The sequence below is a fragment of the Marmota flaviventris genome, chromosome X, assembly GCF_047511675.1.
Source record: "Marmota flaviventris isolate mMarFla1 chromosome X, mMarFla1.hap1, whole genome shotgun sequence".
Taxonomy (NCBI): domain Eukaryota; kingdom Metazoa; phylum Chordata; class Mammalia; order Rodentia; family Sciuridae; genus Marmota; species Marmota flaviventris.
The window spans coordinates 73,382,269-73,397,821 of record NC_092518.1 but is presented as its reverse complement, the minus strand read 5'-3'; positions in this window follow the sequence as shown (position 1 = coordinate 73,397,821).

The following is a 15,553-nucleotide window of genomic DNA, read 5'->3' as shown; positions in this document are numbered from 1 at the left end:
CTGCTCCGGGCGCTGGCGGCGGCCCGGCTCCTTCCCTCTGGCTCGACGACAAATTGAGGAGACTCGGGTGACTGTGCCTCACCCCCCCTACCAGGAGACCAACTGCTTATGTCACCACTGGTATTGATGAAGTTCCCTCCTCCGCCGCTTTCTGCAGACGTCAGATCTCTGCCATGTTGGTATCCTATGCGAATGGCAGCATTTCGTTCCCCTTGCCGGGCAACCAAAGCACCGGGTGAGTCCTGACCGGCCCTCAGCAGGACCCGGACCGAGAAGCCGTTTCCGCGGGCTCCTAGCCCCGGGCCAGGGAAGTTCCGGGAGCCGGAACTCGGCCACTCCGTGCTCAGTGTAAGCTCCTATAAATGTAAGCTCCAAGAAGCAGTCCCCGCGGGCTCAGTTCCGGGAGCCGGAACTCGGCCGCTCCGCGCTCGGTATTCACTCTGATAAGATCAGGTTCTAAGAAGCACCCAGGCGCTGAGCCCTAGCAATCTGTCTGCAAGCCGCAGGCGAATTGCAGCCTGAAATTACCTGTTCTATGGCTGAATGAGCTGCGGTCAGTCAAAAACAGGGGTGGTGACGTCAGTTTACCAACATGGTGGCTGCTGGCCTCCTCTGTGGTCTGACCGGTGTGGAGAACCGAGATGGACCGCTTCCTTCCCCCGTCTCGAACCCAGAATTCAGCCCTGAGTACGGTGCTTGCGCGGCTGGCAGAAACTGCAGCGCTGTAACCCTGCGTCTCTATCCCAGACTTTAGCCGCGGGGCGATTTGCTGAATAAGCAGTGTTACCCTCCGTGCGACAAACCTCTCGCGTTTGAGTCCCCGTAGCCGATCCTCGTGCGATGGAAATCCTTCCTCCAGGTTCCGGAGCACCCCACTATTGCTGGAAATTCCTAACAAAATATCCTTTAGCCGTCCTGACTTGTCATACTCCCACCCAGTGAAGCAGCACACGGGGACAATGCACTCCCCTCGCCGCCATCTTCCTTCTCCCTACTGTGTTCTTAAAATAAATGGATGGAATTACTGACACACAGATTAATGTGATGTGCTTTATTTTAAGTATACCTGGGATACCATCCCAGCTCTACTGTTTATTCCCACAGGATACTTTACCCTCTGAATCTCAGTTTCTTCATCTTTAAATACAGTGTTAATATCGATTTCAAAATATTATGCATATTAGCTCTCAAGCATAGTGAGTGCCATAATAGGCACATACCACTCAGGTAACTATTTCCATAAATATTATATGTCCTCAGAAAAGAAAGAGGTGGTTGATTCTGACTGGCAGTGAAAGAATGAATGTTGATTCTTATTTTCTTCTATTTAATTAAATATTTTATATCCCAAGAAGCCTTGATTCAGCCATAGAGCCCTGAGGAATTTATCTTACAACAAGATACATTTTAAGAATTTCCTATTGAAACAATAGGTTATTGTTCATATATTTTTGGAACCTGTGTTAGAAAGTCCATAGAATAAATTCCTGAAAGTGAAAATTTCAACCAAAGCATGTGGCATGGCCAAACACAGATTTAAAATGTTCAATCTGAAGTTCTAGTCCCACTGACAATGGATGACCATACTTCTTTCCCCATAGTCCTCTCATCAGTTAAAAGGGGGTTTATGTACTTGACTTGGCAATTCCTTTTTGTCCACCAGGATAATTTGTACAAAAGTATATACTGCAGGGCCTGTGTTTATCCTGCATTTGGAGGAGAAGGACCAGGGGAGAAGAGAGGTGAGGTTCACTGAAGCAAAACAGGTGAAGCAATGAATCGTGCACTCTTGGCTGGATGAGAAAGGAGAGCGCAAATTTAAGGGACCTGACACTTTGGGGAAAAATAAAAGACTCAGGGGAAGGTTGATCCCCTGCCACCACTGAACTCTGAGCACTGCTCTGTGTCAGGCACTAAGATTGCTACCATATGCAGTTTTTACCTCCTTTGATCCTCACAGTTCTGTGACGGGAACATTTTCAGTTTAATTCCCTAGATGAGGAAACTTAGGCTCTGACAAGAGAAGAACTGTATTTCATTAAAACTAAGATGCTATTACTCTTCAGACACGTGCTATTTTAGGTAATATTAAGGGAGACAAAACTCTTGCTATTTTGGGCTGGGGTTTTGGTTCAGTGACAGAGAGCTTGCCTTGCATATGTTAGGTACTGGGTTTGATCCTTAGAATCACATAAAAATAAACAAACAAAATAAAGATATTGTGTCCATGTATAACTAAAAAAATTTTTAAAAACTCTTGCTATTTTAATAAAATTATTTAATGGTAACACACCAATGACTGAGGTATTAACAAGTGAAAACAAAGTGTTTTAGAATCTGTGAAATAGATTGTGTATGGTGATAAATAATAGCTTCCATAGCGTAAGGTATCCATCACATAAAAAAGTTGAGATTGAAGGAATATATTTCTTTCTGATGTCAAACTCCCATGGTTTTGCCGTAATACAAAACCTAAATAATAAGTTAGACTTGTACAAATTATTGTTCCCTTCTCCCATTGTCCTTTTGTGTGGTACAATAGAAATATTTATCTTCTTTTCTGTTAGCTAGGTGCTGATTTTCCCTCCTGAATAGTGGTTGTATGAACTTGGAAAAGTCACTACATGTCCATGTGCCACATTTTCCTGAGCTCAAACTATTAAGAAATGGACTCTTACACCAGAATCAATTGAAGCCATTCATATTTTATTATCTAAAATCCTCACTTGCCTGACACTCAGCTTTCTGTTACTCTCTCTTCCTCCTATTTTATTAACAGAACAATTTAAAAAGATTCCCTGAATATGTTCTGGTCAGGGCCAGGGTTGGTTGTAATGCAGTAGGATGGTGGAGGGTGTTCTTTTTGAATGATGCCTCTGGTAGCATTGCTATGTAAAGGATTTACTCCTCATTATTCTACTTAATAGGCTCCACATTGCCATATATGGAGTCCTCTTAATGTAGAACACTTACATATAGAAGTAAATCAAAAGTGCCAGGATGTTGGAAACAACCCAAGCAAAACCTTGTAAAGGGCATGTTTATAAAAGACATGGGAAGTTTACAAAAAAGTAGAAAATAAATGATTTTGGTTGGGCTTTAAAATTCTGGTTGGAAAAAAAAAGCGGAGGGAAGATATAAACAAGACCATTTTCAAAAAGATAAAACTCTAACTTTAGAATTTTGATTTTCATTTCCTTTTATATCCATATTTCAATAATAAAACAGTACTTGTCCCGTTAATTTTCAACAATACAGACATGTTTAAAGTAAAATTTATAAAAGTCTTCCTATGCTCCTAATCATTCTGGACTGCTATGTGCTACCCTACAGAATTCACCTTCACGTGTGATGAATTATTCTTGTTTTTAAATGAAATCTAAATTTCTTAATATGCCTGGATATACAGTATTATGTTTCTATGTTTATCCACTAAATATATAGGGTCCTAGTGGTTAAATGTGTTAAAGTGAGATACCTCACAAAATGTACCTTCTTAAAGGGGGACAGAGAAGAATGTTAGAAGGAAAAGATAAATGGGAAAGTTTTGAAATACATGATAAGATCATTTTATATTTATATTGTATGAGTTATAAAACCATCACATTATTTGCTATATGTGTCTTTAATAACTCAAAAAATAAAGACTATAAAGTTAAAATCTCAAAGTATTCATTGCTTGTCAAGACCCTGTTGTGTGATTCTATATGTCTGGTTTGGCAAGCCTGTAGGTAAAATCATTTGACTAATTCAGACTCTTTTTACAAGGACTCTACCTTGCAAAAGTATTTCCTGCTTACAAAAGTGAAGTGGAGACTTATGTTTCCCTGGCCCATGTGAAGGCATTTTTCCCACTCACAGCAGCTACTCAAGAGAAAAGAGTTCTGCATTCCACACTTCTTCAGACTAAAGAACTTCTTGGAGTCCATTCCTGATCAGACTTATGTGATAAAGAGTCACCTTAAATTCAGAAGCAGTGAAGATATTTGAATTTTCTAGAGCCTTCCATAGACTGGATGGTATCTTTTTCTTATTGATTCATGTAATATATTACATATTCTTCATGAATTCTTGATATTAATCCTTTGTCCACTGTATTTGTTGCAAATGTATTTCTCTTGTTTAGGTTTGCTGTTTTATGTATTTTTAACTGAATGTTTTGATACACCAAAGATTTATATTTCATTATAGTTTAATTCTCAATCATTTTTTATGGTTTGTATTTTTTGTGTCTCATTTTAGAAAGTTTTCCTACCCCAAGGTTAGAAAGTTAATTTCTATATTTACTTCTAAAAGTTTCAAGTTCATTTTTCACATTTATATCTTTTATCCACCTGGAACCAAATTTTAATTGGTGTGAGACAACACATGTGATTTTGCTTAGTTTTTACATATAAGCAATAGTCCTAATACTATACACTGAATAACCCCACTTTACCTACTGACCTGATATGTGATATGTTGAGGTTCCATAGGCATATGGTTCTGTTTTTAGGTTCTCTCTTAGTTTCCACTAGATTGTTTATTTATAGAGTGGCCAGATTTAGCACATAAATACATGCCTGTTGTTTATCTGAAATTCCAATTTAACGGCTTCCTGTATTTTATCTGGTAAATCTATTTGTCCCTGTGCCTATACAACAATTTCTCAGTTACTATAGCTTCTAGGTCTTGATGTCCTGTAGTAGGTCTTGATGTCCTGTAGTGAAAGTCTCCCTAACTTGTGTTGGGATTCAGTATGATTTTGGCTGCTCCTGGAACTTCTGTTTCTTTAAATACAGTCATCTTTTGGTATTCACCAAAAGAATTGGTTCCAGTTACTCCTTGGATATGCTAATCTGTGGATGCTCAAGACCTATATATAAGATGGCTGAGCTCTTCCTTCTTACATTGTATTGTCTTGAGCAACTAAAAAAAAGTAAAAAAAAAGATGGCTGAGCATTTGCATATAACCTACACACATCCTCCTGAATACTTTAAAAATCTTTATACTTTAATAATACAATGTAAATAGTTGATATACTGTATTGCTTAGGGAATAATGACAAGAAACAAGTCTACACTTCTTCAGTACAGATGAAATTTTGTTTAAATATTTCAATCTGCAAGTTATATACACATATACAGAACCCACAAGTATGGAAGGCTGACACTATACTTTAGAATCAGCATGTACATTTTTGATACTTGTTTTATGGGCGAGTATAATGTCAATTTTTATAACTGTTCCATTTACAAAATGCTTGAGTAGCAATTGATTTCTCTAATTGTTGGTGTAGACTTCTATGTCCATTAGATCAAGCTTGTTAATTTTGTTTTTCAAATCTTCTATATCTGTACTGATTTTTTGCCTGCTTGATCTATCAATTACGGAGAGAGGAATGTTAAGAACTCTAACTGTAATGGTAGATTTGTCAATTTCTCTTTGTAATTCGTCAATTTTTGCTCTGTAGGTTTTGAAACTGTGTTATTAGGAGGCATAAAAGCATATAACTGAGATACTTTTCTGGAGAATTATACCTTTCATCATTTTATACTGACCCTCATTATCTCTAATAATGCTTTTTGCTGTAAAGGCTATTTTTTTTTCTGATAATAATATAGCTACACTAGGTTTCTGTTGTTCTGTATTTGCCTAGTATATCTTTTTTTCCAGGCCCATTACTTTCAACATTTCTATGCCGTCTTATTTCAGTTTTAATCTTATCAACTCCACATATTTGGAAATACTTTTTTCCTTTCTGTGTCATTGTATATTAGCTGGCTTTCTTGAAAATCACATCAATCAGATATTATCTTATGAAAAACTGAATGGATTAGTGTATATTAGTATGCTTTCATATATATCTGTATTTCTCTCTGTCATTTTACTTTGTGTCTTTTATTTTCCTACCTTTGATCCTCTTTTCCCCCTACTTTCCTAACATCTTTTGCACTGTTTAAGGTCCCCCTTAAGTCCTTAGTTTAATTCTATTCCTTCAAAAAGTATGCATTAACTTACTCATTTTAGTCATAAATTTAAGAATTTCTTTTACAATATGCTCCTTTTATTTTAAAACAAAAAAGTTTGCACAGAGGGAAAAGGAAATAACAAATGTGAACAGTTCTGTATTAGCTATTTTTAAATGTTTCTTGTGGCTTCTGATAAGTATTCTTCTCTGAGTGTTCCACCAGCGTCATCAATTCTGCACTGGTCTTAAATGTGGTCCTTTTGTTCCCCAACTCAGATTTTTGTCACATGCTTTACCAATAGCCAATTCGATTGTTTTCAAGTGTTCAGGTCTATAAGTTGGAAAAATGAATACAATTGGCAACCACTACCATAGCACAGTCAAAAACATTTCTATCATTGGCAAATTTCAGTCTTGTTCTTTGGAGTAAATTTCCTCCCCATGCCCATCCATCCCTGGCAACCTCTGATCTGATTTTTTGTTCCTATAATTTTAAATTCCCCCAATGTCATATAAATGGAGTCATACAATAAATATTCTTTTTTATCTTTTGTCTGTTTTTCACTTAGCATAATGTTTTGAGGTTCATCCACAGTATAGCATATATCAATTTTTCCTGAAATCTGAATATTTTATTTTATAGATAGATCATATGCTGATTATCTATTCATCAATTGATGGTCATTTTAGTTTCTCTGCATTTTGTATATTATGAATTATGGCACTGCAAATATTCAAAAACAGTATAAGTTTTTGTGTAGACTCATGTTTGTTATCTTTTGAGTAAATACCCAGGATTGTAGGCTAAGTTTATGCTCAAGTTTATAAAAACTGCCTAATTGTTTTCCAAAGTCATACCAGTTTGAATTCCCTCCAGCACTGTCTTAGAGTACAGTTAAAAAATACAGGATAATAATTTATTTTCTGCCCCAGAATTTATACTTCCAAAATGTATTTATTATATTATGTCAAAACTTGCATTTGCATTTCTGTAGTCATTATGGTTGAATAGATTTTATACTAATCCCCATTTTAATTATTTTTAATTGACATAAAATTTGTACATATTAATGGTATACATGTGAGGTTTTGATACATTAATACATTGGGTGATGTTCAAATCAGAGTAAACATATCTCTTCAAACATTTACCATTTATTTAAGGTAAAAATATTCAAACTCCTTTCCTTCCTGCTTTTTAAAAATATACAATGTATTTTTGTACTTCATAGTTGCCATACTGTGGCTAGGAAGATATTGATGATTACATTTGGCATTTATCTTACTTTAAAATTTTTTTTTTAGTTGTGGATGAACACAATATCTTTATTTATTTTTATGTGGTGCTGAGGATGGAACCCAGTGCCTCAGACATGTGAGGCAGGGACTCTACCACTGAGCTACAGCCCCAGCCTCCATTACTCTTTCTTTTAATGAGATTTGTATTCTCTCAAATGGAGTTAACCTTATGTGTGAAATAAATATATTGTCTTCCAAGTTTTTCATGGCTACAGTTTTGTTGTGTTATATGATTAATATTTGTCTTATGGAATGAATTAGCAAGTGTTCCCTCCTAATCTAGTTTTTGGAAGATCTTGATAAGGATTGGTGTTGATTCTTCTTTAAGTATTTGGTACAGTTCACTAATGAAGTTATCTGGCCCTAGGCTTTTCTTTGTTGTGAGGTTTATGATCACTAAGGGAATAATGCTAAGCCTTCTGAGAAGCAAAGTAGGAGGAATGGGATCCATGTTTACAATGATAATCAGCAGTTAAGCATAGGGCTGAGGGTTGGAGCTATGGGCGGCATCCCAGGAGTATGGGGATCAGCTCAGAAACAGATTTTGGAACAGAGTTAGGAGTGAAGAGTAATAAGCAGGACCCAGGGGTATTCTGAGGAGAGGCACACAATTGGAATGAATCTGGAAAAGAGCATCATCAAGGCCACTGTCCCTGGTGTTCCTGTAGCCACTCCTGGGTCCCCTTCCCCACAGAGGCTGCTGGGCCCTGATGGGTCATGGGCGGAAGTCTACTACCTACCCTCACATGTAACCTTTGTAAGAGGTGCACTTTTTTGGAAGTGTCCATGAACTTGATGCTTTTGTACGTGATGGACAGGAAGGGAAGTGACATATGGGAAATAATACCACTATTAGATCTAAGCTCATGTGAGTTCTGTAGTCTCAGCATCCTTCTCACCTTATCCCTAAGCAGACAGTTTAAGGACCCAGGGAAATGAACAGAGGAGCTGTAGATGGACCTTGCTGGCCACAACTGCCATTTGCTGACTCCTACACTAATCAGCTCTCTCATCCCACACTCCATACCACACTATACTATATCACAGACCATCTACCCACATTTGTACTGTCATTGTGATGACTTTGTACCTTGCAGATAATTGGTCAGTATAGAGCTGTTGGAAACAGGGAGTGACTGGGCTTAGAAAAACTGCATTCCCATCATGAATTAGTGATGAACCAGTTTAGGAAAATCCTGCTGTGTTTTTTAGCCAAAAGTTCACCAGGAACACACACCTATAGCCAACAAATTTGGGATTTTCACTGAGGAAAAATGCATACCGTGGAGCTCAATGGAGGATCCTAGTGAGACAGTGTTCAAAATGACTTAATATTTGGGTTTGTATTGAGATTTTTGGAAAAGATATAAGGAAATGGGTTATTGGTCAAGACTAGGTGCTTTCAGAAAATTGGAATAATTCTGTGATTGGGCATCTTAATGCATTTTATCTGGAAGAAGAAAATAGAACAAGGTTAATAATATTATAATAATAATATTATCAGTATTGAAGAAATAGCCACCCTAATTGGCCAAGAGATATTTAGCCATTTTTGTGCTTTTTATAGTCATCTTGTTTTTTGTTTCACTTTGTCACAGTCACAGAATGACGTCGTCTAATGTTGGTGTTCTGAGATGGTCTATGTTCAACAGCAGAATACCACTATCCACTTGTGAATACCAGGCCATTTTATGATGGAGAATGATTAAGTGGAGGGCAAAGCAAACCTGAGAGATTGTGAGTATTCTTAATAGGACAGCCAGAAAATGCTAAACTAGGTAAATACAGGTATAACTGGAGCCAATAAGGACAACCAGACCAATTATAGAGGCAAAGACCCTACATGTTTTTGCACATATGTGTTCATGGCAAGGAAACATGGACAACATTGTGCTTGAAGGTAATGAAACAAGAGTTGAAACCCAGATGCTATACTCCTCGCTATCTACTCCTGAACACTAAGATTTAATGCTTCTTTACTAGTGAGGCCAGCATAGGGGAAAGAATTCAACTCATCCAGGGGCAGTTTTTATGTAAGGAATTGAGAAAGCAGGCAGATCCTAGACTGGCAGAAAGTTAAGGCTGAGAACGTTAAGTTTTGAAAAAGTGAGTTGTGGATGTTTGTGTTTATAAACACCCCTAGGGTTTTCTTCAGGGGAAAGCTTGCCATGAATGAAGTTTTCAACATTTTTTTTCTCATGCTTTATTTAATCTCAATATATTAAGGAATAAATGTATTATATTTTCTAATATAAAGTAAATTTCCCTATTATTGTGGACACTTTCTGCATTTTATTGACAAGAGTTTTATATATTACAAAATTGTTTTGAAGTGTATATACATTGTGGAATGGCTAAATCAAGCCAATTAACAGGTTCTCTATCTAACATACTTATCAATATCTCTGTAATTTAAAGTAGTACTTTGTATTCATCAAAAGATTACTTTGTTGGGGCTGGGGATGTGGCTCAAGCGGTAGTGCACTCGCCTGGCATGCGTGCGGCCCGGGTTCCATCCTCAGCACCACGTATAAAGATGTTGTGTCCGCCGAAAACTAAAAAATAAATATTAAAAAATTCTCTCTCTCTCTCTCAAAAAAAATAAGATTGCTTTGTGTCCAGCTATTTTGAGAGTGTAATGGATGTATTTTAACCATATCTTCATGCATCACCAAATTAAATTCAAAGTTTTATTTTTCAGATTGATCATGAATTTTGGCCTCAATTTCTTTAGCCTAGAATTTGCATTACCTATAACCAAATACATTGATATGCAGACTCTAATTGCATTTTCATTTAAAATGAAAATCTTTAATTTTGTGAGAGAAAGGAATTATGTTCTTTGAACGTGTCTGATAACTTTTTACTACTTTCCTGCAATGGTTCACTTTCAAAGCAAATGATATATACTTTTCCTTCTGTACTAAAATTATATATATATATATATATATATTTTTTTTTTTTTCCCCCCCCAGGGCTTGAACACCCAGGGGTACTTAACCACTGAACAACACTCCCAGGCCTTTTTCTTATATTTTATTTAAAGACAGGGTTTCTCTAAGTTGCTTAGGGCCTCACTAAGTTGCCGAGGCTGGCTTTGAACTTGTGATCTTCCTGACTCAGTCTCTCAAGCCACTGAGATTACAGGCATGTGTCACTGCACCCAGCAAAATTAATACTTTTTAAAATATGGTTTACAGCTGCAGAAATAAATTCAGAGTTTTCCTAAATGATTATTAAATTGAAAGTAGTTTTCAAGCATCAGAAAGGGAACTTCAAGGGCTGGGGTTGTGGCTCAGTGGTAGAGTGTTTGCCTAGTACGTTTGAGGCCCTGGGTTCGATTCTCAGCACCACATGAAAATAAATAAATAAAATAAAGGTCTATTGACAACTAAAAAAGAAATATTAAAAGAAAAAAATTGACAAAAAGAAAAAAAGGAAACCCCCCAAAACTGTTTGTGATTCTGTTGTGAGTGAGCTGCTTATTTATATTTTCTCCTATATCTATGATTGTATTTCCATACTGTTTAAGTTGAGGGTGAATTCCTGTTATATTCAGAAACAAAGATGATAAAAGTGTAGCCCATAGTCAAAGAAACAGGGGGAAGATTAAGAGCTTTGGAGCAAGAAAGACTCAGGTTTCGATCTTGACTCTACCAATGGCTGGGCATATGATGCATGGTAATAAGAAATTCATAAATGCTTTGAACCTCTGGTTCTGCATTTAGTGAGTGAGGATTCCCTCCCTTATAGGGTTATTATTGGAATTTGATAAAAATAGGCAGCCAAAGTCACACAGATGTTTTGTTATCAGTCATGCCTAGGACTGTAAACAGAGAAACATCATTTTGACCTTGCAGCTATGTCAAAGGGATTAAATATTGTGTAGTTTCAAAGATAAGTGAGAGTTAAATTATGTACACAGTTAATGAGAATATCTAAGGAGGACTTAAAGAAAACTTTTAATTGATTTAAAAATTTTTCCTTTTTTCAAAATTAATGTAAATATTTTAGAATTATATTTAAAAGAGAATTCCACAAAATAAATCTTTTAAAAACTTTCAGTTCTATGATTGCATCTCTAGGAAGTTCACATGAACTTTCTTATGCAAAACCATGTCTGCTATAAAAACAGTGGCTGTCATTTTAATCTCTCATGGAATCTTTCAGAGGAGGAAGCATTAATCCAGAGTCCTCTGTAGTTTTGACAGCTTCTCTGAAGTATACACCAGCTGTTCTCTATGGAACATCTCTGGAATTTTATTGCACATCTGACCTATGTCCCAGGCATTCCTCTCTAAAGTGGAAAAGGCAAATTCTGGAGCCAGTCGTCAGATACTTAAAAGTTCCAGAGACTTCCACCATCTGAAACCACAGCCATGAGAAATTATGAACTTAAATTCACTGGACCCCTTTTAAATGAAAATATGTACCTGAAAATAGAGAAGCCAGTGGCTTACTAGAAGATTAAATTCATCAAGACATTTGAGTGTGTTGTAGAGGTTTCCCACAGAAATGGATGGTTAAACTGAGACTCCAAGGAAAAGAATGCATCAGCCAGGCAAAGAGTAGAAAGAGGAACTATGCCCAAATTCTAGCCAGATATGCAGACAGGAAATGCACTATTGATCTAGTTCATCCCTGGGGAAATCCTGTGTGGAAATCCACTACCAGGCAGTTTGGCATGTCTAGAAAACCATGTGAAACTTAATAGGACAATTGGAGAAAGTGTTTGAATTCTTTCTTTTTTCTTAGCTCTGGCCTCAGGCCTCTAATATCCATCAGCCTGGATCATGTTACCATTATTACTATGATTTATATTTGTGGAACTACAGAAGAGAAAAAAGATGCTGAACAAATAAATTTTATCATAATTTTGTTTTATACACTCATGAATGCAAAGTAACTTCTCTTAGATATTTGTTTCACTTTACCAAATAATATTTTTCACTGGAGAAAATTGGAAATGAGAAGGAGTCCAATTCCCAATAAGGAGAAAGGTTCTGGAAGTTTATGTGGCAAGTGGAGTGACTCAGATAGAGCCTATGGATGTTAAATCACATTAAAATATGTGGTATAAAGTTTTATTTGGCATCATCCATGATAAAAAGAAAGCTCTGTATGTGTGTCTGAGTATGTGAGAGTGATTGTGAGTGCGTGTGTGTATACATATGTGTGTGTGTGTGTGTATATATATATATATATATATATATATATATATATATATATAGAGAGAGAGAGAGAGAGAGAGAGAGAGAGAGAGAGAGAGGGAGAATGCCTGCATATAGATATGTATTGAAAATTGTATTTTGTTTTTCAATGTCATTAACAGAAAAATGTCATTAACATAGAAACCTATAGTTCCCTAAACCAAATCTGCCAAAAATGCACAATTATTCAGGATGCATTACTTAAATAGCAATTTACCATGTGGAAAAAGCTCTATTTTCTTAAAAAATTATTTGTGTGTGTGCTAAGCATGGTTGCACATACCTGTAATCCCAGTGACTCAAGAGGCCGAGTCAGGAGGATTGCAAGTTCAAGGCCAGCCTCAGTAACTTAGTGAGGCCCTAACTAAGCAACTTAGCAAAACCCTGTCTCTAAATAAAAAATGAAAAAGTGCTGAGGATATAACTCAGAGGATATAAGGACCCCTGGGTTTAATTTCTAGTATCAAAAAGGTTTTATTTAAAAATTATTTGTGTGTATGTGTATTAAAATATGTGTATTTATTCATATATATTCATGTCCAGAAAATCTTGACAAAATTATTTTTGTGATCAAATTCCAGTTAGCAATGATACAATGTTACAAAGTTTTGTTTTGTTTTGTTGGTACTGGAGATTGAACTCAGGGGCACTTGACCACTGAGCCACATCCCCAGCCCTATTTTGTATTTTATTTAGAGACAGGGTCTCACTGAGTTGCTTAGCACCTTGCTTTTGCTGAGGATGGCTTTGAACTTGCAATTCTCCTGCCTTAGCCTCCTGAGCTACTGGGATTGTGCCACTACACCTGGCCTGTTACAATGTTTTATGTTTTATTTTTTCTGATTTCAAAATTATTGTACTTATTAACCAAATAAATGCAGTGCAGATATATTCATTTATTGGAGAAAATCTTTTTATCTTTCATCTTATTACATAGTAAGGTATTCATCCTTAATAATTTAGTTTATATTTTCTAGCTTTAGTTCTATGTGTATAGAAATATGTAGTTAAATTCACATAAACTTATATATTGTTCTTTAAAATGTTGATCACTGTACATGCAGAATACTGCATATATGTGTATATTCTGTTCTTTAATATCACTTTTTATTTCTATTCATTATAATTGCTTGTTCTTTAGTCTTTATATGTTTGCAATACAAAGTTATTTGAATTGTTTCTTTGTAGACTTCTAATAAAGAGTTTCAGATATTCAGACATAATAGGAATGTTAAATATCCATCTGTTTATTATACTGGGATTTTCCCCCACAATTCATGTTTCCTTAAAGTTATGTTTTCTGGTTCTTTTTGGATACATAAAGTCTCTTTTAACTTACCCTTAATATTTATAATTAAATTCATAATATAACTCACTGTAAAAATTTTGGAACCAATCAATGTGTATTTACCACTTATGATCACTGTTAAAAAATTTTAACTCCACTGATAATGTACATAAGTAGAGGAATTTTTCTTTAAAGTGTGTGATGTAGTGGATTTTAAAATTAAAATTGGAAAATAAAGATGTTTTTGAGAGTGTTAAGAAGGAGAAATTTAGAAGCTAATGTAAAGAAGAGAATTATGTAATTAGCGGCTGGGGATGTGGCTCAAGTGGTAGCGCGCTCGCCTGGCATGCGTGTGGCCCAGGTTCGATCCTCAGCACCACATACAAACAAAGATGTTGTGTCCGCCAAAAACTAAAAAGATAAATATTAAAATAAATAAATAAATAAATAAAGAGAATTATGTAATTAGAATGAAATGTCAAAATCCCCAGTGAGATAGAAATCATCCTTGGAACTTTTTATTCTATGTGGTTTTTCTGCCTCTGTGATTTCAACTTCTAGTTGCACATTAAAGAAGCAATTTCCCATTAAGTCTGAGAAAGAAATGACAGTCATGTATCTACTAGCCAGAAGGCTGGCATCAAGATATGAAGGCCCCAAATACCAGATCTATCACTGATCATAGAACTTTCAGTGAGTCATTTCTCTGGTGCTGGTCTCTGCTGGTCTCAAGAATCCTCTATATAGAAATAGGTTTTTGCTCAAGTGTCACCTTCATCAGTGAGAACTTCAATGCCTACACTGCTTGGAAAGTTCACATACCTCCAGGCATTCCTCATCCTTCCTCCCAGCTTTAATATTTCTAAAATAAAAAATGATAGTATAAACTTAGGTAATTCTCACTCTTAGCCAATCATTTTTCTCAGTGTTTCATATCCATTAACACATTTATTTCTCGTATCAAAATTTAGAGAAAGGAGGTATCATCATCATCATCATCAATTTTTCATCTATGAGATGAGCAAAGGGAGGCACTGAGAGGTTTAAGTAGCTTCCATAATAAGGTCAGTTATCTTTTTATTTTATCTTGTTTTTTAAAGGTTTTATTTTGTTTTTAATGTCACATGATAATAATATGTATACTGTGATATTTTGATACTTCTACATTTTATGTAATAATCAAATCATGGTATTTAGTATATCCACCACCTCATTTATCATTTCTTTGTGGCAAGAACAGTAAGAACCCTCTCTTAGTTATTTTGAAACACAGACTGCTATATTGTTAACTCTAGTCACCCTACTGTGTTATAGGACATCATAATTTATCCTCCTATTTTAAAAGCATAATTTTTTACCCATTGACCAATTTCTCTTCATCATCCTTTCCCTTCCCTTCCACAACCTCTACTAAACATGATTGTCATCTTATGAGATCAGATTTTTTAGATTCCATGAATGAGTGAGATCATGAAGTATGTGTCTGTCTTTGCTTGGCTTATAATTTTTGCACAGGTAATATCTGCTTCATTTAAAAATGAACACATGGTCTTCAATCACACTCTTAGGTATATACACAGAGAGTTTAAAAACATTTGTTCAACTAAAAGCTTGTACATGAATATTTATGGCAACATTCATAATAAACAAAGATGGAAACAATCCTATGCTGATCAAAAGGTGTTCTAGTTATCTTTTTCACTTCTGCGACCAAAATACCTAAAAAGAACAATTTTAGAGGAGGAAAAGTTTATTTGGGGGCTCACAGTTTCAGAGTCTCAATAGACAGTGGGCTCCACTTTTCA